Source organism: Rhinoraja longicauda, chromosome 20, assembly GCF_053455715.1.
Source record: "Rhinoraja longicauda isolate Sanriku21f chromosome 20, sRhiLon1.1, whole genome shotgun sequence".
Classification (NCBI taxonomy): domain Eukaryota; kingdom Metazoa; phylum Chordata; class Chondrichthyes; order Rajiformes; family Arhynchobatidae; genus Rhinoraja; species Rhinoraja longicauda.
In genome coordinates this window covers 21,612,017-21,635,288 of record NC_135972.1, presented here as the reverse complement: position 1 = coordinate 21,635,288, position 23,272 = coordinate 21,612,017, and the positions used below count along the sequence as shown (strand labels likewise).

The 23,272-nt window shown below is 48.1% G+C and overlaps 1 protein-coding gene across 2 annotated transcripts in view; it reads left to right on the top strand.

The window, feature by feature from the left end:
* nav3 (neuron navigator 3) overlaps positions 1-23,272 on the top strand; it is a 579,072-nt gene that overhangs the window by 197,803 nt on the left and 357,997 nt on the right. Inside the window, exon 1 of one of the 2 annotated variants that reach the window (XM_078417159.1) lies at positions 13,828-13,952. The exons of the other annotated variant lie outside the window; for it this stretch is intronic. The gene's annotated coding sequence lies outside the window, so the exon portion shown is untranslated. Of the gene's footprint in view, positions 1-13,827; positions 13,953-23,272 lie in introns of those variants that run through there. 2 annotated transcript variants of the gene reach the window in all.

Below are 23,272 nucleotides of genomic sequence, written 5' to 3'. Positions count from 1 at the left end.
TCAACCCCTGCACATTAACACTACCTTACACGCACTAGGGACAATTTTCTACATCCATATCAAGCCAATTAACCTAGTATGTCTTTGGAGTGTGGGAGGAAACCGAAGATCTCAGAGAAAACCCATGCAGGTCACTGGGAGAGCATGCAAGCTCTACACAGACAAGCACTCGTAGTCAGGATCGACCCCGGGTCTCTGGCACTGTAAGGCAGTAGCTATACAACTACGCCACTGTGTCGCCCTGTTTTAGTTTAGTTTGGTTTATTGTCACATGTACCGAGGTACAGTGAAAAGCTTTTTGTTGCATGCTTTCCAGTTAGTGGAAAGACTATACATGATTACAATCGAGCCGTCCACTGTGTGCAGATACGGGTTAAAGGGAATGATGTTTTGCACCAGATAAAGTCCAGTAAAGTGCGATTAATAGACAATAGGTGCCGGAGGAGGCCCTTCGGCCCTTCGAGCCAGCACCGCCATTCAATGTGATCATGGCTGATCATTCTAAATCAGTACCCCGTTCCTGCCTTCTCCCCATACCCCCTGGATTAACTCTTATCCAAGGGTCTCCAATTAGGTAGATTGGAGTCAGGACTGCTCTCTAGTTGGTGAGAGGATGGTTCAGTTACCTGATAACAGCTGGGAAGAAACTGTCCCTGAATCTGGAGGTGTGCATTTTCACACTTCTGCACCTCTTGTACCGGTAATCCATTGCTTCATAATCTAACGTGGCCTGATTTCAAATCCCCGTGAGAGGATTTTGAGCATTTGATTTGTGACTTAAATAACTCAATGCCTTTTTAACAAGATCTGCGTTCCTAATCCAGTCTGGGTCTTAACATGATTCCATTCCCCTGCTGAATGTGGTTTATATAACCACCCTCTACCCTGTGCTTCCCTGTATTTCAGGGCAATTATGGATGAGGGATACATGCCAGTCTTGTTGGTAGTTACCACAAATGTACAACAAACAAACCAAATCACACACTGCAATGTGTTCACATCGCCAATTTTACTAATGCTTTATCAGTAATTCTCAATGTATGTCCTCATTTTAGAGTCATACGGTGCAAATACAGGCCCTTCGGCCCAACCTGCCTATGCCAACCAATAAGCGCCATCTACACTAGTGCCAATTGCCCATGCTTGGCCCATAAATGCCTAAACGTCTACATTTTCTTGAACATTGTGATGGTACCTGCCTCAACTACCTCCTCCGGCAGCTCATTCCGTATACCAAACATCCTTTGTTAAAATAAATGTTACCCCTCAGGATCCTGTTAAATCTTTCCCCCCTCATCTTAAACCTGTGTCCTCTGGTTCTCGATTCCCCTACTCTGGGCAAAAGACTCTGTATTTACCAGATCTATTCCTCATGATTTTGTACACCTCTATAAGATCACCCCTCAACCTCCTGCACGCCAAAGAATAAAGTCCTAGCCTGTTCAACCTCTTCCCTTGAGTCCTGGCAACATCCTCGTAAATCTTCTCTGAGATTTACCCTTTCCAGCTTAACAACATCTTTCCTATCACAGCGTGACCAAAACTGAATGCAATACGCTAAATGTGGCCTCCCCAATGTTCTGCACAACTGTAACACGATAGGAAAGGTTTGGAAGGATATGGTCCCAAAGTGGGCAGGTGAGACAAGTGTAGTTGTGACATCTTGATCAGTTTGGGCAAGTTATGCTGCAGGGCCTGTTTCCACGTTGTATCGGCCCATGCTCTACTCCCTCTTCACACACGACTGTGTTCCTGCATTCGACACCAACACCATTGTTAAGTTTGCAGACGACACAACGGTGATCGGGCTGATCACCAGCGGTGATGAAACAAACTACAGAGCAGAGGTGCAGAACCTGGCGGACTGGTGCTCAGATAACAACCTGTTCCTAAATACTACCATCATCAACTTCCGTAGGTCACATAACGGGGAATACGCCCCGATCTTTATCAATGGGGAGAGAGTGTCCAGCTTCAAGTTTCTGGGCACTCACATTTCAGAGGACCTAACATGGTCCAATAACACCGCTGCGCTGGTCAAGAAGGCACAGCAACGACTGTCTCAGAATGCCTCAGAAAAGCCACCAGCATCCACAAAGACTCCTCACACCCCTGCAACAGTCTGTTCGAACTCCTTCCATCGGGCAGACGATACAAGGCCTTCTACGCCCGCACCTCCAGACTCAGGAACAGCTTCATCCCCAGGGCCATAGCTGCTATGATCCGGTCCTGCTGAGCCGGATGGTCACATCGCACAGTGAACCGGCACAGATCTACTTGCACTTTATTCTGTCTTAAAACTGTTACAATTTGTTTCGTTCGGTTGTTGTTGTTTAAATTAATTAAATTGTTGCATCATATGGGAGGCGCATTCCCAATCTCATACCCCTGTACAATGACAATAAAGATATATTGTATTGTATCGTAAACTCAACTCAACTAGACAGGGAGAGAGCAAACCTATGCAAACACATCTGTCCTGTGCCATAAAATACCATCCCCAGTGCATGTGTATTTATGGATGTTCTTTCTTTGTTTTGAGATACTCCATGAAAATAATGACTTTAATTTTATTTGACACAGACTCCTCACTACTAAAGGCATCAGCCTTTGAACGATAGTAAGATGTTTCTCATTGAACATAATGGCACTGTGAATGTTTGCAATATAGATAATAGTGCGTGAAAGAAAATTTAATTACTTTCCCTTTTTTAATGAGAAGCTGAAAATATTGACATTTTCTATTCTGCTACAAGTTTTGCTGCTGTTTTTTTTTTTTTTTGCTTTCCAATTAACGATAAAGATTCAATAATTGCGCCAGCCACTGACATTTGCACGGAGATTAAGAACAGATGTTGCCAAAAGCCCATTGCTTCTTTGTAGAGAAGATGGCTAATATAGAAATACAGGTACATCCCTCTGAGATCTGGAGTCAGGGCTGTAAGCAACGGATTGCTGGCAGACGAAGACAATTAGGTTGCTGCATGGAAATGCAGAGAATGAGAGAGATGAAAGAGAGAAAGGGGAGGAAAAACAAGAGAGAGAACAATGAAGTAAAAAAAAAAAAATAATAATTTGCTTGCATTTGCATTTGGGGGCACGGTGGTAGATCCACTGCCTCACAGCGACAGAGACCCAGGTTTGATCCTGACTACGGGTGCTGTCTGTGCAGAGTTAGCCTGTTCTCCCTGTGACCATGTGGGTGCACTGGTTCCCTCCCACATCCCAAAGATGTGCGGCATTGTTCTTTATTTAGCTTCTGCAAATTGTAAATTGCCCCTAGTGTGTCGAAATGCGGAAAATGGGATAGCATCGAAATAGTGTAAGGGCGTCCTGGACTCGGTGGGCTGAAGGACCTGTTTCCATACTGTATCTCTAAACTTTCATTGGAAAGAAAAGTTGGGAGGTAATGTTTTGTCTGTATGAGGCAACGATGAGAAGTTATCCCATGAACATAATTGCATGGTTATTTGGTATTGTAATCACCGTAGGTTGGATCGAGCCCAGGTGTCAGGTGCTGTTCGGCAGCAGCTCTACTGCTGCGCCACCGTGCTGCCCTTTTGTGTAATAGGCTGCACGTGCATCTAATAGGCGTGAAGTCTCACCGTCGATCGCACTGCGAGTCTTGCTCTCCGACAACAGAACACATTAACAGGTTGGACTGAAGATGGACACAAAATGTTGGAGTAACTCAGCGGGGATGCTGCCTGACCCGCTGAGTTACTCCAGCATTGTTATGTGTCTATCTCCACGTAAACCAGCATCTGCAGTTCCTTCCTACACATTAGATTTGAAGTTGTTGTGTGGTGAAGCGAAAGATCAGACGGATCCATGCACAAGTCTTTGCAGTCGTGCTTCTTGTTATCTCCGTGCTTACCACTCGTCCATTTGCACTGGGGGATGGTGCCTGGAAATCTGAGAATGAGTCTTATGTGCGTTTGGTTGTATTTAACAAGTATGTATTTGATTCAGGCTGTTTCAACTCCATCCAGCTGTTTGAATAAATTTCAGATTCTCATATCCCATCATGGCACCATCTAGCCAATTTGAAAGACGTTTTTAAGTATCACCTAATACATTTTAAACAGGTTGTAGCAGTGGGGAGTCCCTCTGATCAACAGGAGCATCTCTGATGATTAGATTTGTTGATGAGGACTCTGTATTAATTTTCATGCCATGCAGCAACGAGGCAAAATACATTGCCGTACAAAATATTAACCTAAGCTGGTGCCCTCCAGTGCCACAGGCCCGGGTTCCCTCCTGACTACAGGAGCTGTCTGTACGGAGTTTGTACGTTCTCCCTGCGACTGGAGGCCATAGGTTTAGTTTAGTTTAGTTTATTGTCACGTGTACCGAGGTACAGTGAAAAGCTTTTGTTGCGTGCTAAACCAATCAGCAGAGGTTAATGTAGGGGGAAAAGATTTACTTGGAACTTGAGGGGTAACTTTTTTACACAAAGGGTGGTGGGTGTATGGAACGAGCTGCCGGAGGAGGTAGCTGAGGCAGGGACTATCGCAATATTTAAGAAACATTGAACAGATACATGGATATGACAGGTTTTGGGGGATATGGGCCAAATGCATGCAGATGGGACATGTTGGTCGGTGTGGGCAAGTTGGGCCAAAGGGCCTGTTTCCGCAGTGTATGACTGTGACAGTGTGGGTTTCCTCCGGGTGCTCCGGTTTCCTGTCGCATCCCAAAGACGTGCAGGTTTGTAGGTTAATTGGCTTCTGTAAATTGTCCCTAGTGCATAGGGTAGAACTGGTGTGAACAGGTGATCGAAGATCTGCATGGACTCGGTGGGCCAAAGGGCCTGTTTCCACACTGTGTCTCTAAACTAAACCTGGGTCCAGTTGAAGCCTGCAGTTGTTGGGGTCAATTAATGAAGGTCATTCTTCACCTCGAGCTTGTTTGTCTACTCAATCCATAAGAACCAGATGTGGGAGTAGAATAGTTTAGATCCTTGAATGAGATCACGGGAGATTATCCACTTTAGTTTTGTTTATTGTCACATGTACTGAGGTACAGTGAAAAGCTTTTTTGTTGCTTGCTATCCAGTCATCGGAAAGACGATACATGATTGCAATCAAGCTGTCCACAATGCACAGACACACGATAAAAGGCATAAAGTTTAGTGCAAGATAAAGTCCATTAAAATAGTCCGCAGGTACCCAATAAGGTCGATGGGAGCTCTGGACTGCTCTCCAGAGGGTGAGAGGACGGTTCAGTTGCCTGATAACAGCCGGGAAGAAACTGTCCCTGAATCTGGAGGTGTGCGTTGTCACACTTCTGTACCTCTTGCCTGACGGGAGAGAGGAGAAGAGGGAGTGACCGGGGTGTGACAGTGTTATCCCCCTGCAGTTATCCCATGTTGTTTAGTTCCCCTGATATCACTACCTTTAGGCTGGGAGACAGACTTTGACCTGCGGACTATAAACGAATGGCTGATGTATTGTTGTCACATGTCCCGAGACACAGTGAAAAGCTCTGCTGGTGTGGTATCTGGTCATACTATACATGAATACAATCAAGCCATATACAAGTACAACAGGTGGCACAAAGAGATAGATGCCTGCGTGTGATATATAGTGTTTTAACATTAAAGCATTGCAGAAAAGAGAAAGTGCAGATTTAAAAAAAATGTGAGGTGCAGAATGAAGTAGATTGGGTGATCGGGATCTAAGGTCAGGATTTTGTAGGGATTAAGGAGGATTCCATTCTGGGGCCATAGTCATTGATGCCATTTCAGTGGAGATAATCAACTGAATTTCCTTCTGAAGAAGGGTCTCGACCTGAAACGTCACCCATTCCTTCTCTCCCGAGATGCTGCCTGACCCGCTGAGTTACTCCAGCATTTTGTGTCTACCTTGAATTTCCTTGCACCGGGTCAGATAGCATCTAGGGAGGGAATGCACAGGTGATGTTTTGGGTCCGGACCCATTTTTAGTGACGAGTCTGAAGAGGTGTCTGGACCTGAAACGTTGCCTGTCCATTCCCCTCCTTTGATGCTGCTTGACCCGCTGAGACCCTCCAGCATTAGGTGTTTTGTTCAAGATGAGGCACAGCGGTAGTGCTGCTGCCACACAGCGCCAAAGACCCGGGTTTGATCCTGACTACGGGCGTTGTCTGTACGGAGTTTGTACGTTCTCCCTGGAATCACTTGGGTTTTCTCCGGGTGCTCCGGTTTCCCCCCACACTCCAAAGACGTACAGGTTTGTGGGTTAATTAGCTCCGGTAAGAATTGTAAATTGTCTCTAGTGTGTAGGATAGTGCTAATGTACAGGGTGATCGCTGGTCACCGTGGACTGGTTGGGCCGAGGGGCCTGTTTCTGTGCTGTATCTCTAAACGAAGTCCCGGCGTCGGCTGTTTCTTGTGCCTTTGCGTTCTCTATTAGGTTGACATGAAAAAACACGTGGCAATACTTAGTGTAGTTTAGGTGCAGCATGGAAACAGGTCCTTCATCCACACTGACCAGCGATCACCCATTCACGCTAGTTCTACGTTATCCTATTTTTGCATCCATAATCCGAGGTGGCACGGTGGCGCAGCGGTACAGTTGTTGCTCACAGCACCAGAGACCCGGGTTCGATCCTGACTACGGGTGCTGTATGTATGGAGTTTGTACGTTTTCCCCGTGACCATGTGGGTTTTCTCCGGGTGCCCCGGTTTCCTCCCACACTCCAAAGATGTAGAGGTTAGTAGGTTAATTGGCTTTGGTAAAAATTGTAAGTTGTCCTTAGTGTGTAGAATAGTGCTGGTGTATGGGGTGATCGCTGGAAGGCGTGGACTCGGTGGCCCGAAGGTCCTATGTCTGCGCTGTCTTAAGACCATTAGACCATCGAGTCTACTCCGCCATTCAATCATGGCTGATCTATCTTTCCCTCTCAGCCCCTTTTCCGCGTAACCTTCGATGCCCTTACTAATCACAAATCTATCAATGTCCGCTTTAACAACACTCAATGAATCGGCCTCCAACGTTGTCTGTGGCGATGAATTCCACAGATTTACCACTCCCTGCATCCACTCCCTACAAACTACAGGCCAATTAACCCGCAAACCTGCCGTCTTTGTGATGTGGGGGGAAACCCTCGCGGTCACGGGGAGAATGGTGACCCTAACCCGGGCGTCACCGTGTGAGGCAGCGGCTCTACCTGCTGCGACACTGTGCCGCATTTAATAGCTGCTGAAGCTGCCGCAGCAGCTGGTAAAGGCTTTCCAGCAGGTAACTGCAGATGGAGAACACTGCAGGGACTCCTGATGTTTAGCCTGGTAAATCCATCTCTGGCTTTTCATGAGGCTGTGTCTGGTGCTGTGATAACAGAACTGGCTATGCATGTTATTCTAGATAATGTATGCAGCTTGTCAGAATGTGCAGATAGGAATCACTGTCTGGCATTGTGCAGAAGAAGGGACAAAGCAAACCGACAAACTTCCTTTGTGAGGAAGACACAGGTCCCGGTGCCCCTCGATGGCAGAAGCTGCCGTGTTTAACATGTTTCATGCATGCGGGTCTTTCCTGAGCCCGGTTTAGTTTAGTGCGGAGACACGGCGCGGGAACAGGTCCTTTGGTCCACCGAGTCCAACCTGACCCGTTCACACCACCAGTATTAGAGATACAGCGTGGAAACAGGCCCTTCAGCCCATCGGGTCCACGCCGCCCAGCAATCTCCCGTACACCACTTCTATCCCCGCCAATCAACCTACAAACCTGCACGTCTTTGGAATGTGGGAGGAAACCGGAGCACCCGGAGAAAACCCACGCAGTCACTGGGAAAATGTGCAAACTCCGCACAGACAGCACCTGTAGTCAGGATCAAACCCGGGTCTCTGGCGCTGTAAGGCAGCAACCCCACCACTGTGCCACCACTGTTCTACATGATCCCACTTTCTTATTTACTCCCTACACACCAGAGGCCAATTAACCTACAAACGTGCACGTCTTTGGGATGTGGGAGGAAAGGGGAGCACCCAGAGAAAACCCAGGCGGTCGCAGGGAGAACGTGCAAACTCCAACCAGACAGCCCCCATTGTCAGGATTGAACCTGGGTCTCTGGCGCTGTGAGGCAGCAACTCTACCAGCTGTACCGGTGTTGGGACAAAGGAGATAATGGGTGGTCCAGGAATCAACAGAAGGGGATTGTAGATGGTTTGGAAGAGGTAGGGAGATGGAGGTGGACAAATCCATTTAAAAGATTATTCTCACTGGGGATTTATTGTCCTCAGTGCTTGGTGAATATCTACTTTCATTCACATGGGAGTAATTACGTTCACCATGGATAGCTGGAAGTTTGGTTCTGTTTTCCCCTTGTGTATAGTCGAATGAAACAGTTGTTCTGCATCTTTGCCAGACTGTGTTAATCTTCACTTCCAATCCATCAGCAGAGTTTAATCTTTCTCCCACCTTCTCTCTGACTGACACCTGATGATAAGAAGACTCAGTCCTGAGATGTTGTTCTCCATGGATGGCAATGCATTGGTCGTTTCATTATTCAGTCACTTTAACTGGGTGGCACAGTGGTGCAACGGTGGATTCACTGCCTTACAGCATCAGAGATCCAGGTTCGATCCTGACTACAGGTGCTGCCTGTTCAGAGTTTGCACGTTCGCCCTGTGACTGCGTGGCTTTCTCCGGGTGCTCCGGTTTCCTCCCACATCCCAAAGGCGTGCAGGTTTGTAGGTTAATTGGCCTCTGTAAAGTCCCTGCTGGGGGGGCAATTGGCTTCTGTAAATTGTCCCCAGTGCAGGATAGTGCAAATGTACCGGCTGATCACTGGTCGGCACGGTCTTGGTGGGCCGAAGGGCATATTTCCACGTTGTATCTCTAAAGTCTAACAAAAATGGACGACACAGTGGTGCAGCTGGTAGAACCATTGCCTCACAGCGCCAGAGACCCGGGTTCAACCCTGACCTCGGCTGCTGTGTGTGCTGAGTGTGTCTATTTTCCCTGTGACCGCGTGGGTTTCCTCCGGGCGCTCCGGTTTCCTCCAACATTCCTAAGACGTGCAGATCTGTAGGTTAATTGGCCTCTGGTAAATTGCCCCTGGTGTGCAGGGAGTGGATGAGAGAGTGGGATAACATAGAACTAATGTGAAAGGGGGAGCGATGATTGGCACGGACTCGGTGGGCCGAAGGGCCAGTTTCCCTGCTATATAATCAATCAATCAATCAGTCAGTCAACCAATTAATCAACCAATTAATCAACCAATTAATCAACCAATTAATCAACCAATTAATCAACCAATTAATCAACCAAATAATCAACCAATTAATCAACCAAATAATCAACCAAATAATCAAGCAATCAATCAATCAATAAAAAACCTATGGTACCTATCTGTAAGACACCGCAGGCAGCTGAATGATGTTCACCTTCACTAAAGTATGTATGCTTTGAAGCCAGTCTGAAGAAGGGACCCAACCCAACCCAACCCAAAATGTCACCTGTCCACAGATGCTGCCTGACCCACTGAGTTACTTTAGCACTTTGTGTCTTTTGTTTTTGTAAACCAGCACCTGCAGTTCCTTTGTTTCTACTGCCTGAAATAAAAGAGTGTTATTTCCACGGCACCTTCCATATTCACACCTTTCACTGCCATTGACGGAATGCTGAAAGGCGTGGCAACTTTTGCAAAGCAGCTAATGTCAGATACAAGTGACAAGGTGTTTATTTAGTACGTTTGTTGAGTTTGTTGTGTCACAGAGGGGATATCGGCTGCCCCTTCAAATGAAGATGCCTGGGATCTTTGATACATACACACACACACACACACACACACACACACACACACACACACACACACACACACACACACACACACACACACACACACACACACACACACACACACAAGAGAGAGAGAGAGAGAGACATTGAGCAAAAAAAACCACAACGTTCTGGCAACACAGTAGCGCAGTGGTAGAGTTGCTGCCTCACAGGTCGTGTGAGTGGGCGGATGCATGGCAGATGCAGTTTAATGTGGATAAGTGTGAGGTTATCCACTTTGGTGGTAAGAATAGGAAGGCAGAGTATTATCTGAATGGTGTCAAGTTAGGAACAGGGGACGTACAACGAGATCTGGGTGTCCTAGTGCATCAGTCACTGAAAGGAAGCATGCAGGTACAGCAGGCAGTGAAGAAAGCCAATGGAATGTTGGCCTTCATAACAAGAGGAGTTGAGTATAGGAGCAAAGAGGTCCTTCTGCAGTTGTACAGGACCCTAGTGAGACCGCACCTGGAGTACTGTGTGCAGTTTTGGTCTCCAAATTTGAGGAAGGATATTCTTGCTATTGAGGGCGTGCAGCGTAGGTTTACTAGGTTAATTCCCGAAATGGCGGGACTATCGTATGTTGAAAGGCTGGAGGGACTAGGCTTGTTTACACTGGAATTTAGAAGGACGAGAGGAGATCTTATCGAAACGTATAAGATTATTAAGGGGTTGGACACGTTAGAGGCAGGAAACATGTTCCCAATGTTGGGGGAGTCCAGAACAAGGGGGCCACAGTTTAAGAATAAGGGGTAGGCCATTTAGAACTGAGATGAGGAAAAACTTTTTCAGTCAGAGAGTTGTGAATCTGTGGAATTCTCTGCCTCAGAAGGCAGTGGAGGCCAATTCTCTGAATGCATTCAAGAGAGAGCTAGATAGAGTTCTTAAGGATAGCGGAGTCAGGGGGTATGGGGAGAAGGCAGGAACGGGGTACTGATTGAGAATGATCAGCCATGATCACATTGAATGGCGGTGCTGGCTCGAAGGGCCAAATGACCTCCTCCTGCACCTATTGTCTATTGTCTCTAGCACCAAAGACCCAGATTCGATCCAGACCACAGGTGCTGTCTGTACAGGGTCTGCACACTCTCCCTGTGACCACGTGGGTGACAAGGAGACCAGTGGGTGACAAGGAGCCGCACCGGGTGCCACAGTTTCCTCCCACATTCCACAGATGTGCAAGGTCAATTGGCTTCTGTAAATTGTCCCTAGTGTGTAGAATAGAACTCGTATACACATGATCATTGGTCATCGAGGACTCGTTGGGCCGAAGGGCCTATTTCCACGCTGTATCTCTAAACTCAACTCAACTCAGTGGGTCAGGCAGCATCTGTTGAGGGAAATAGACAGCCGATGTTTCAGGCTGGGAGCCTTTGATGCCCGTCCATTCCCTCCACGTGAGCTGCCTGACCTGTTGAGTTCCTCCAGCACTTTGTTTTTTTGCTCAGGATCCCAGTACTTTATCTTGCAATAAATATAATTTCCTTTATCCTGTATCTGTACACTGCGGACAGCTCGATTGTAATCATGTTCAGTCTTTCTGCAGGCTGGAGAGCATGAAACATAGTTTTTCACTGTACCCTAAGATAAACTAACTACCTCACATTTGCAGTTCCTTGAAGACAGGCACAAAGTGCTGGAGTAACTCAGTGGGTCAGGCAGCATCTCTGGAGTAAAAGGATGGGTGACATTTTGTGGTTGGGACCCTACTTCAGACCTTTCTAGCAGTCTGAAGAAGGGTCCCGCCCCGAAACATCACCCATCCTTTATCTCCAGAGATGCTGCCCGACCCGCAGAGTTACTCTAGCACTTTGTGTCTAACTTCGGTATAAACCAGCATCTGCAGTTCATTCTTACACATTTTGTTCGCTGTTCCTTGTGTCTGCGCAGAGAGTCTTTTGACTTTAGAGTTGCATCGCGAAAACAGGCCCTTCGGCCCACCGAGCCTGTGCTGACCAGTGATCACTCTGTAAATAAAACATCCCATCCAAAACTAACACTGATGACAGTGGCACACCCTATGTTTTTCCACTGGAGATTTTTATTGCTGGGGTCTCTCTGGAGTGGGACTGAATCTTTTGGACCCAGTGACTAATTGCCAGAGAACTGCAGCTGACATCATTTAATCTCTTCACAAAATGCTGGAGTAACTCAGCAGGTCAGGCAGCATCTCGGGAGAGAAGGAATGGGTGACGTTTCGGGTCGAGACCCTTCTTCAGACTGATGTCAGGGGGGCGGGACAAAGGAAGGATATAGGTGGAGACAGGAAGATAGAGGGAGATCTGGGAAGGGAGATAGGAAGAGAGGGACAGAGGAACTACCTAAAGTTGGAGAAGTCGACGTTCATACCACTGGGCTGCAAACTGCCCAGGCAAAATATGAGGTGCTGTTCCTCCAATTTCCGGTGGGCCTCACTATGGCACTGGAGGAGGCCCATGACAGAAAGGTCAGACTGGGAGTGGGAGGGGGAGTTGAAGTGCTCGGCCACCGGGAGATCAGATTGGTTAACGCGGACCGAGCGCAGGTGTTGAGCGAAGCGATCGCCGAGCCTGCGCTTGGTTTCGCCGATGTAAATAAGTTGACATCTGGAGCAGTGGATGCAATAGATGAGGTTGGAGGAGGTGCAGGTGAACTTCTGTTGCACCTGGAAAGACTGTTTGGGTCCTTGGATGGAGTTGAGGGGGGAGGTAAAGGGACAGGTGTTGCATCTCATGAGGTTGCAAGAAAAAGTGCCCGGGGATGGGGTGGTTTGGGTAGGAAGGGACGAGTGGACCAGGGAGTTACGGAGGGAACGGTCTCTGTGGAACGCAGAAAGGGGAGGGGATGGGAAGATATGGCCGGTGGTGGGGTCCCGTTGTAGGTGACGGAAATGTTGGCGGATGATTTGTTGGATACGCTGGCTGGTGGGGTGGAAGGTGAGAACGAGGGGGATTCTGTCCTTGTTACGAGTAGGGGGAGGGGGAGCAAGAGCAGAGCTGCGGGATGTAGAAGAGACCCTAGTAAGAGCCTCATCTATAATGGAGGAGGGGAAGCCCCGTTTCCTGAAGAATGAGGACCAGCATCTGCAGTTGTTTTCTTCATTTAATCTCTTTGATGGTTTGGTTGTTGTGATTTCTAATCCACCACATTTCTAACTTCAACTAACCCCTCTCTCTCTCTCTCTCTGTCCCTCTCTGTCCATCCCCCAACCCAGTCGTGGTACCAGTTCCACTGTCATCCTGTTCAGTTCCGCTGTTTGTATAACTGGTTATCACCTTCCCCACAGCCAACAATGGACCATTCAGAGATAGATAGATTCTTGATTAGTAAGGGTGTCAGAGGTTATGGGGAGAAGGCAGGAGGACGGGGTGGGAGGGAGAGATAGATCAGCCATGATTGAATGGCGGAGTAGACTTGATGGGCCGAATGGCCTAATTCTAATCCTATTCCCTCTGACCATTGTGGGCTCCGCCTTTCCTTGATCATATCTGTCATTCATTTGTTCTGTGCACCTTCGATATCTCCCGTCCCCCTCTCCCCTGAGTCTCAGTCTGAAGAACGGTCTCCACCCAAACCATCAACCATTCCTTTTTCTGCAGAGATGCTGCCTGACCCGCTGAGTTTCTCCAGCTTTGTGCGTCTGGAAACCAGCATCTACTTTTCTATTATATATTTATATATATATACTATTACTATTCCTATAGTCAGGTGTTTTTAAAACAAAATCTTTCTGCTGTGAGTGTGTTTTGGGGGGAAAAAACGGGATCACCCCTCAAACAGATCTTGCCTCGCACACAAAGAAATGATACTATCTTTGTCTGGAGTTGGTGTTTTTTATGTGTTGGTTATTTTGTGTCTGTGTCTTTAAGTTGGAATGCGTGTCGAAATTACATCGAGGCTTCACACAGAAGGTGGTGGATGTCTGTCTAACTACAACACCCATTATCCTCGCTTCTAGAATTATTATTTGTGTGTGTGTGTGTGTGGTGGGTTGTTATCTGTATTTGAATTATGGAGAAGAGAAGGTTTGGAAAATAACGCCTGAGAGACTGAAGCATTCGCCTCTGCACCAGCCCCGTGTCTGTTCTGAGACCCAGTCAGTCTCTCTCTCTCTCTCTCTCTCTCTCACAACGGAACACATCAGGAGAATTTGCACTCAGCGTGGTTCTGTCTCTGTTACTCTGCAATTATATATATTTTTTTAAAAAGGTAAGGCGAGCGCAGATTATCCTTCGGAAGTTTCGGTCGCAATTCGTGCAGTCGTTGAGAATTTAACGTTTAAAACGCAGGGGACGAGGGTTATTTGTATTTTTTTTTTAAATGACAGGTAACAAAAAAAAAAAATTTGCAGTGCACTGGCTTCCAGACACACTGTGCATTCGTGGCAGGGATTGCAAACGTGCTTTCGTGGGGCTGACAGGTGATTTGTGCAAAAGCAGAGTTCCCAGGCGAAGTGAGGAGGTTTTAATGCGTAAAATACAAAATGCAGTTCCATTTGTCTTGTGGGTAGATTTTGCACGTTTGTACCCTGCACCTCTCTCTCTCTCTCTCTCTCTACCCCCCCCCACTCCCACTCTGCCAGGATTGGGAAAGGGACGGCGCAGCTTTGCCGCTGTACACCAGGTGGCGGCACTGAGCCGCTGGCGTGCAGAAACATCACATTAGAAAAGGGCATTTTATTGCCCCACTTTTGTGATATTACAACTAGGTCTCTCACCTCAGCCGCCTCCACCCCACCCTCTCTGACTTCTCTTGGCTGAATAAGTGCACATTTTCAGAAGTTAACGTTGACTGTATTTGCCTAGTCCTTTCTCAATGGATGTGTGTGTGTGTAGGTAATCTCAATCCAATGTTACCACAATTGCAACTGGACCATTTAATAGAAAAACTGCTTTGTGATGAAGTGTAAAAGGTTTTTAATGATATCTGGATGTGCAGATTTATCCCCGTTTTGCATCAAATTGATGCAGCATTTTGTTTTTGCATTGTTTGGGCGGGTGATTTTATATTTTAGATAGGTGCTGTGGAAGCTGATTTACATATTTTAACCCTTTGAGCGTCACAGCTTTATCATGTCAGTGTTGCAATAAAATAAGAGGCTTTCTATTTATACTCTGGCGACTTTGCAACCGGGCTGTTATCGAGGCTGCTGTCTGCGGAGGTTCAGTTGTAGAGGTGCAAAATCCAGGGACAAAATCTTCTGTAGATTAACACCATATCCTTGACGTTGGTTTAATTTCATTTTGAGAGTGGTGTGGGGAGGGAGAGAATTCTCTACATCATCATTTTGTAATTGTTCAAAAGCGAAAGCGATTGTGTTTTTTTCTCACAGCCAGTACCACCTGCCTGCAATACAGAATGGATCGCTTGCAGATAATGGGGATGAATAGCCTTGTTGTGTTGGGCAGGTTTGCCAGAATTCTAAACAGCGACCATTGTGTAGCAATGGGCTTCTTTTCTTGTGTGTTGGAGAATGTGCCACAGTCTGGAAAAAAAAGGGTCCCGGCCTCAAACGTCACCCATCCATGCTCTCCAGAGACATGTAGGAAGGAAGTGCAGATGCTGCTTTTCACCGAAGATAGACACAAAAATGTTGGAGTGGCTCAGCGGGACAGGCAGCATCGCTGGAGAAAAGGAATAGATGATGATCTGGGTTGAGACAGGGATGCTGCCTGACACGCTGAGTTACTCCAGCACTCTGTGGCCGAACCAGCATCTGTAGTTCTTTGTTTCTCCATACTAATGACTGAGTTTGCCCTGACAATTTCCAATAGCTTTAAACGTACTACCTCTCAGTGCCAGACACCTGCTTTTGATCTTGACCTCGGGTGCTGTCTGTGTGGAGTTTGCATGTTTAGTTTAGTTTAGAGATGCAGCGTTCATCCCACAGAGTCCACGCCGACCTTCGATCACCCGTCAACACGAGGTCTATGTTATCCCACTCCCTACTCACCGGGGGCAATTTTATGGAAGCCAGTTAACCTGTAAACCCTTTACTGATTGAGAATGATCAGCCATGATCACATTGAATGGCGGTGTGGGCTCGAAGGGCCGAATGGCCTTCTCCTGCACCTATTGTCTATTGTCTATTATTGTCTATTGTCTTTGGGATGTGGGAGGAAACTGGAGCACCCGGAGGAAACCCACGCAGTCTCGGGGAGTGCGTGCAAACTCCCCACACAGACAGCAGCCGATGTCAGGATTGAACCCGGGTCTCTGGTGCTCCGAGGCAACGGCTCTACCCGCTGCGCCACTGGGCCGCCATTAAAACTCCCCCTCCCCCTCCCCCTCTCACCTTCGATGTTTGAAGCTAGCTGGGACTTGGATGGTGGGATGGAGGGAACCCATTCCCATTGGGTGGGGGAGTCTGGTGAGGCATAAAGTGAAAGCCCGGATCTGTGGGGCTGTGATCAGGAATTGCTTCTTCCTGAATTAACGCACAGAGATGATAATCTTTCTCCCTCACCCAGGGTCAATTGAAGAGTTCACAACTGAACTTTTAAATAAAGATATCAAGTGTTGTGGATGTGGGGTAGGTGGATCGTATCAAGATAAGGCCCCAGCTCTGAATGTTATGGCAGGCATGATAGATCCTTTGTACTTGTCCTTGTGCCTTAGTGAGTTTAATGTGGTAGACTTCAGACACCAGGCTGCTGATAAGGAAAGACAAATCTCCATTAAATTCTCATGGATGTTTGTGCCCGTTCCTCTTAACAAGGTTTATTAGTGTCGTAGAATCACAGAGTTATACAGCATGGAAACAGGCCCTCCAGCCCAACTTTGACCCATTACCCTTTAAACCTTTTCTATCCATGTACCGAGTCCATGCCAACCAGCGATCACCTGTACACTAGTTCTAACCTACACGAGTCACAGAAGCCAATCAACCTACAAACATGGAAGAAAGACACAAAATGCTGGAGCAACTCAGCGGGTCGGGCTGCATCGCTGGAGAAAAGGAATAGGTGACATTTCGGGCCGAGACCCTTCTTCAGACCTACAAACATGCACGTCTTTGCAATGTGGGATGAAACAGGAGTATCCGGAGAAAACCCACCAGGTCACGGAGAACGTTCAAACTCCATACAGCCAGCAACCGTCGTCGGGATCGAACCCGGGTCTCTGGCGCTGTAAGGCAGCAACTCTACCGCTTACCCACTGTGCCAACCCTAGAGGCACTACAATGCACAGGGTGCGTAGATGAGGTTGCTGACACAAGGAACTGCAGATGCTGATTTACAACAACAAAAAAGGACACACAGTGCTGGAGTAACTCAGCAGGTCAGGCAGCATCTCAGGAGCAGGTGACAGATTGCATTGGGCCCCTTCTTCAGTCGCACTGAACCGACCAGCATTTTGTGTCTTTTAACCAGAACGCTGCCTGGATTAGGGGGTATTGTCAATAAGGAGAGGCAGGGCGGACGATTATTTTCTCTGGAGCGCCAGAAGCTGAGGGGAGACCTGGTGGAGTAAGTAAAGTTGAGAGTCAGAGACATGGTAGATAGCCAAGACCTTTCTTGCAGGGTGAAGATGTCAAAGACTGGAGGGCAAAGCTTTAAGGTGAGACGTGCGGGGCAAGTTTCTTTACACAGAGGGTGGTGGGTGCCTGGAATGTGCTGCTAGGGGTGGTGGTGGAGGCTGGTATGGTAGTGGCATTTTAAAGGCGTTTTGAAAGGAGCGTGGATGTGCAGAGGATCGCACATCCTCCTCATCTCCTTCCTAAAGGAGCAGCCTTATAATTCTGAGGCTGTGCCCTCTGGTCCTAGACTCTCCCACTAGTGGAAACATCGTCTGCACATCCACGTGCAGGCACAAGAGATGAGTTTAACTTGACATCGTGCCTGGTACGGACATTGAGTGCTGAAGGGCCTGTTCCTGTGCAGTGCTGTTCGAAGCTCCATGTCCTAAGTTGCGGTTTGTTGCTGCGTTCCGGTCATGAGATATTTTGGGCATTGAATTGAACTTGTCACATTTACTTGGATTAATAAAATGATGGCTGTTTGGGGGCAGAGTCTCGTGCTCGGTGATCTCGCCGGGTGCTTCACTTCTTGCGTCCGGGCAATTTGTCCTGTGGATGGATGAATGAAGCGTTGCAAATGCGTCACGAAGGCCTCAATCGTCTGCTGAATGTAACGAGACACGGTGCTCCAGAGAATGCCAGTTAGATCTCTGCCTGGGCCTCTGAATGGGCCCAGTAGCAACGACAGCAGAACTCACGATGGTTATGGCTTTGACTGCTGACAGCACTCAAAACCTGCGATGAGATGGTGGTTTTATTGTAGACGAATATCCCCAGGAACTGTACAGACGCATAATAAAACAACAATACTAATCACCACACAGATACCAGTTCATAAGTGATAGGAGCAGAATTAGGCCATTCGACCCATTGAGACTACCCGGTCTTTCAATCATGGCTGATCTCTCTTTCCTTCTCAACCCCATTCTCCTGCCTTCTCCCCATAACCTTTGACGTCCTTACTAATCACGAATCTGTCAATCTCTGCTTTAAAAATACCCAAAAGACTTGTCCTCCACTGCCGTCTGTGGCGATGAATTCCACAGATTCGCCATCCTCTGACTAAAGAAATCCCTCCTTTCCACAGGTACATCCTTTCCACAGGTACATCCTTTCCACAGGTACATCCTTTCATTCTGAGGCTGTGCCCTGTGGTCCCAGACTCTTCCAACAGCCTCCTCTCCACAACCACTCTATCGAGGCATTTCACTATTCAGTAAGTTTCAATGAGTCCCCCCCTCCCTCCTTGTGCTTCTGAACTCCAGCGAGTACAGGCCCAGAGCCTTCATGCGAGACACTGGGACAGGTGACCAACAGCCTGGACAAGAGGGTTTTTAAGAATATCGAGGCTTAAGAAATAGAGGTTTAGAGGAGATATATAGGAAGGACGCCATTAATTTGGAAAGAGTGCAGAGAAGATTTGCGAGGGTGTTGCCAGGACTCGTGAAAGAGGTTTGGGCAGGTGAGGACTCCATTCCTTCGAGTGCAGGCGGCCGAGGGATGATCTTAGACGTGTGTATTGATTTATTATTGTCCCGAGTGCCAAGATATAGTGGGCAACACGGTGGCGCAGCGGTCGAGTTGCTGCCTTCCATCGCCAGAGACCCGTGTTCGATCCTGACGACCGGTGCTGCCTGAATGGTTCGTACGTTCTCCCTGCGACCGCGTGGGATTCCCCCCACACTCTAAAGACATCCAGGTTTATATGTTAATTGACCCTCTGTAAATTGCCCCTTGTGTGCACGATGTGAAAGTGGGATTACATAGAACTTGTGTATGGGTGATCGATGGCTGGCGGGGACTCAGTGGGCCGAAGGGCCTGTTTCCATGCTGCATCTCAAACTAAACTAAACTAAACTAAACAGTAGAAAGCTTTTGTTTGCATCTATACTATTGAATCAGATTATACTGTATGTTTGTACAATCAAGTACAAAGGGAAAAATCCCACAAGTGCAGAATATAGTTTACAGCATGACAGCGATTTAATGTTATAAAATAGTGGCAATGTTTGGGTGAAAGCTCTTTGTTTCTCCACAAATGGGGAATGAAGAGCTAGAGGGCATGGGTTTAAGGTGAGAGGTTATTTGTGACTTTCATTTCTGATATTCCTCGCATTGCTTGCCTGTGCGTTGGGCCAAATCCTTAATGCATGGTCCAAACATCTCCGACAGGCCAACCTTGCACTCTTTCTCTTGGGAAGAACCTCGTACCCTCTAGCATGCAAGTGACTCCTAGACAGATACATGGATGGAGAAGGTTTAGAGGGATATATGGGCCAAGCGCAGGCAGATGGGACTAGTGTAGACGGGGCATGTTGGTCAGCGTGGGCAAGTTGGGCTGATGGTCCTGTTTCCGTGTTGTGTGGCACTCTGACTCCGAGGTACATGGATAGGAAGGGTTTTGAGAGATGTGGACCAAACGTGGCCAGGTGGGCCCAGTGTTGATGGGCCATCTTGGTCGGTGTGGGCATGGCTCTATGGCGCTGAAGTGCAGGGAAGTGGGACTAGCACGGTTAGGCAACTTGGTCGGCATGGACGAGTTGGGCCGAAGGGCCTGTTTCTTTGCTGTACAGATCAATGACTCTCTGATGAACTGTTCCTGTTTGGTTTTGGTATCGTTTGCATCAATCTCCAGTGTCTCCGTTTCATTTTTACAAGGACGTGGAACCGGCACAAGTATCCTCTTTAAAACAAAAACAATTCACGGACAGAAATCTCTTTTATTGAATGATGTTGAATGATCTGTTCCCTGTGAAGTGGTTTCCAATCGCTGGTCCATCGGGGTCACTGGTTTCAGCGAGACATGGACTGTGGCGGGTCAGATTTTCAGGAAGACGTCTTCACACTTGTCAGTCTGATGGTTGTAGCCATCGTAAGCAGCAGTTAGTGAATGCACTGTATTTCAACATCACCTCTGCAGCTTCAGTACAGCAGAAGTCATGCAAAGTTCCCATTGGTGTGACACCATCTAAAGCATGCTTCCGGGCTTGCTGAGTTAGTTTCAGTTGTGACGTGGGAGGGTAGAGGCTGGTGTGTGCGTAGCCAGCTCGCATTTGCAGCAGTCCACTCTGGAAAGCGTGCTGCGTGTCCACCAGCGTCTTTCCGCCACCCTTGGTTCCAGAGTCTTTCTGGATTATCCGTATTGCCGGGCCAACGGAGACCACGGCCTCCGAGAGGAGTGCAATGGTCCACCTGGGTCGCCGAGGTGCCGAGATATTGGCCCGCAAATTTGGCCTCGGAAGTCGGCGATGGGAACGGATCTGCCGGCTCCGGCTGGGCCGGAGTTCCAGAGCCCCGGCCACAGGTGGCAAATTGGACCCACCGATCAGCCACGAGATCGCCTGCCTCACCTGGCCTAGGTGCTATATTTTCAGGGGGACTTCCGGGGGGGGGGGGGTTCAAGTACCCTCATGTAATTTTGTCCGGATTAAAGGCAGTGCCAGACCACCCACCAGTTACCGAAATATCGGTGTTGGACCTGTACTGGGATGCATCTCGGCTTGGATTGGGAAGAGCTCAGCTCAGACACTGACTTCAGATAGTTTAGTTTAGAGATACAGCGTGGAAACAGGTCCTTTGGCCCATTAAGTCCATGCCCCCATTGATCACCTATTCACACAAGGTCTATGTTATCCCAGTTTTGCATCCACCCCCCACACGCTAAGGGCAATTTACAGAAGCCTACGAACCCGCACGTCTTTGGAATGTGGGAGGAAACCAGAGCACCCGGAGGAAACCCACGCGGTCACAAGGAGAACGTGCAAGCACTGTACAGAGAGCGCCCGTACTTAGGATCGAACCCGGATCTCTGGCGCTGCAATACACTGGAATTTAGAAGGATGAGAGGAGATCTTATCGAAATGTATAAGATTATTAAGGGGTTGGACACGTTAGAGGCAGGAAACACGTTCCCAATGTTGGGGGAGTCCAGAACAAGGGGCCACAGTTTAAGAATAAGGGGTAGGCCATTTAGAACTGAGATGAGGAAAAACTTTTTCAGTCAGAGAGTTATGAATCTGTGGAATTCTCTGCCTCAGAAGGCAGTGGAGGCCAATTCTCTGAATGTATTCAAGAGAGAGCTGGATAGAGCTCTTAAGGATAGCGGAGTCAGGGGGTATGGGGAGAAGGCAGGAACGGGGTACTGATTGAGAATGATCAGCCATGATCACATTGAATGGCGGTGCTGGCTCGAAGGGCCGAATGGCCTCCTCCTGCACCTATTGCAGCAGCTCCACCACTGCACCACTGTGCCGCCAGGAGGCATGTTGGAGTACTTGGACTCAATGGTGCGAAGAGGTGGAAATGAATGAGAGCTTCAAGTTCCTTTCCGTTGAAATTACCACCGATCTGTCGTGGACTAACCGTGTTGAAGCAATGGCCAAGATGGCAGACCAATGCCTCCACTTCCTGAGGAGACTGAGGACAGCATCTCCAATGATTCTTTCATACTTCTACAGATGCACCATGGAAAGCATACCATTGGTATACACCACAGCTTGGTTTGGGAACAGCTCTTTCCAAGACCGCAGGAATTTGCAGAGAGTTGTTGAACTCAGTCCAGCACAATCCTGGCCGCTCTCTCATCTCGTTGCTACCAGCAGGAGGAAGCCTGAAAAACTGATTCAGGAACAGCTTCTTCTCGACACCCCATCAGGTTATTGAACACAAAGAGCTACAACTAAACTTCGAGCTGCGAACTGTCACGGTTGCACTCGGGATTTTAGACTTCACGTAGAAACAAAGACATACAGATGCTGGTTTGTATCAAAGATAGACACAAAGTGTTGGAGTTATCCAACGGGTCAGGCAGCCCCGTAGAAAAATGATGGGTGGCGTTTTGGGTTGGGACCTTTCTTCAGACCGAAACGTCACCCATTCCTTTTCAACCATCAGCCCCAGTCGCCCTGTGCCGCTGTAGGCCATGTCCAGTCCACGCGCTTGGCATCTTGGAGCGGTGCCCGGTCCAGCCAAACCCCAGGCTGCTGCAGGGCCTCCAGCGGCCCGCTCCACCGTCGAGGTGCACTACACTGGGAACGGTACCATACAACCTCTTGGTTGATGTGTGGCGATTCAGGATCTGCTGCTTGGATAAGTTGCCTGGGTTTGCTTTGTCGAAGATAGACACAAAATGCTGGAGTAACTCAGCGGGGCAGGCAGCATTTCTTGAGAGAAGGAATGGGTGACGTTTCGGGTCGAGACCCTACTTCAGACTGAGAGTCAGGAGAGGGAGACAGAGATATCGAAGATTAAGGTGTGAAAATGAGATCAAAAGGGACGAATGTCGAGGAAAATGTAGAATGGATCATTCTCAGCCGAGGGGAAGGTGACAACGAGACACACCTTCAGTAAAATTCAATCGGGAGGACAGTGAAACTAGTTGGAGAACTAGGATGGGTGAGGAAGGAGAGAGAGGGAAAGTAAAGGTTACTTGAAGTTGGAGAAGTCAATGTTCATATCACTGGGTTGTAAGCTGCCCATGCAAAGTATGAGGTGCTGTTCCTCCAATTTGTGTTGGGCCTAGGGGTGCCAACTATCTCGCTCCCAAATAAGGGACAAGGTGACATCACCGCCCCGTGTCCCACGTGACCTTGCTGCCCGGGCCGGGAGGCGGGTTGCTATGCAACCTCCGTTCGGCGGCGCCCAGGCCTCTGGACCTACAGAGTCCGGGCCTACATCAACCGGGCCTACATCAACCGGGCCTACATCGTCTGGGCCTACAGTGCCCCCCGGGCCTTATAGGGAACAAGGGCGGTCCTGTATGGGACAAACCAATTTAACCCAAAATACGGGATGTCCCGGCTAATAAGGGACAGTTGGCAACCTGAGTTGGGCCTCACTCTGACAATGGAGGAGGCCCAGTTCTGGAAGGTTAGTATGGGATGGGAGGGGGAGCTGGAGTGTTTAGTTTCAAGTGCTTTGTCGAGTTCTGCTAATGCCATGGAATTATCTGCCCCAAGAGTTATACATCGTCAACTAATTATTTGTATCTGTATATTTGTATCTGTCCTGG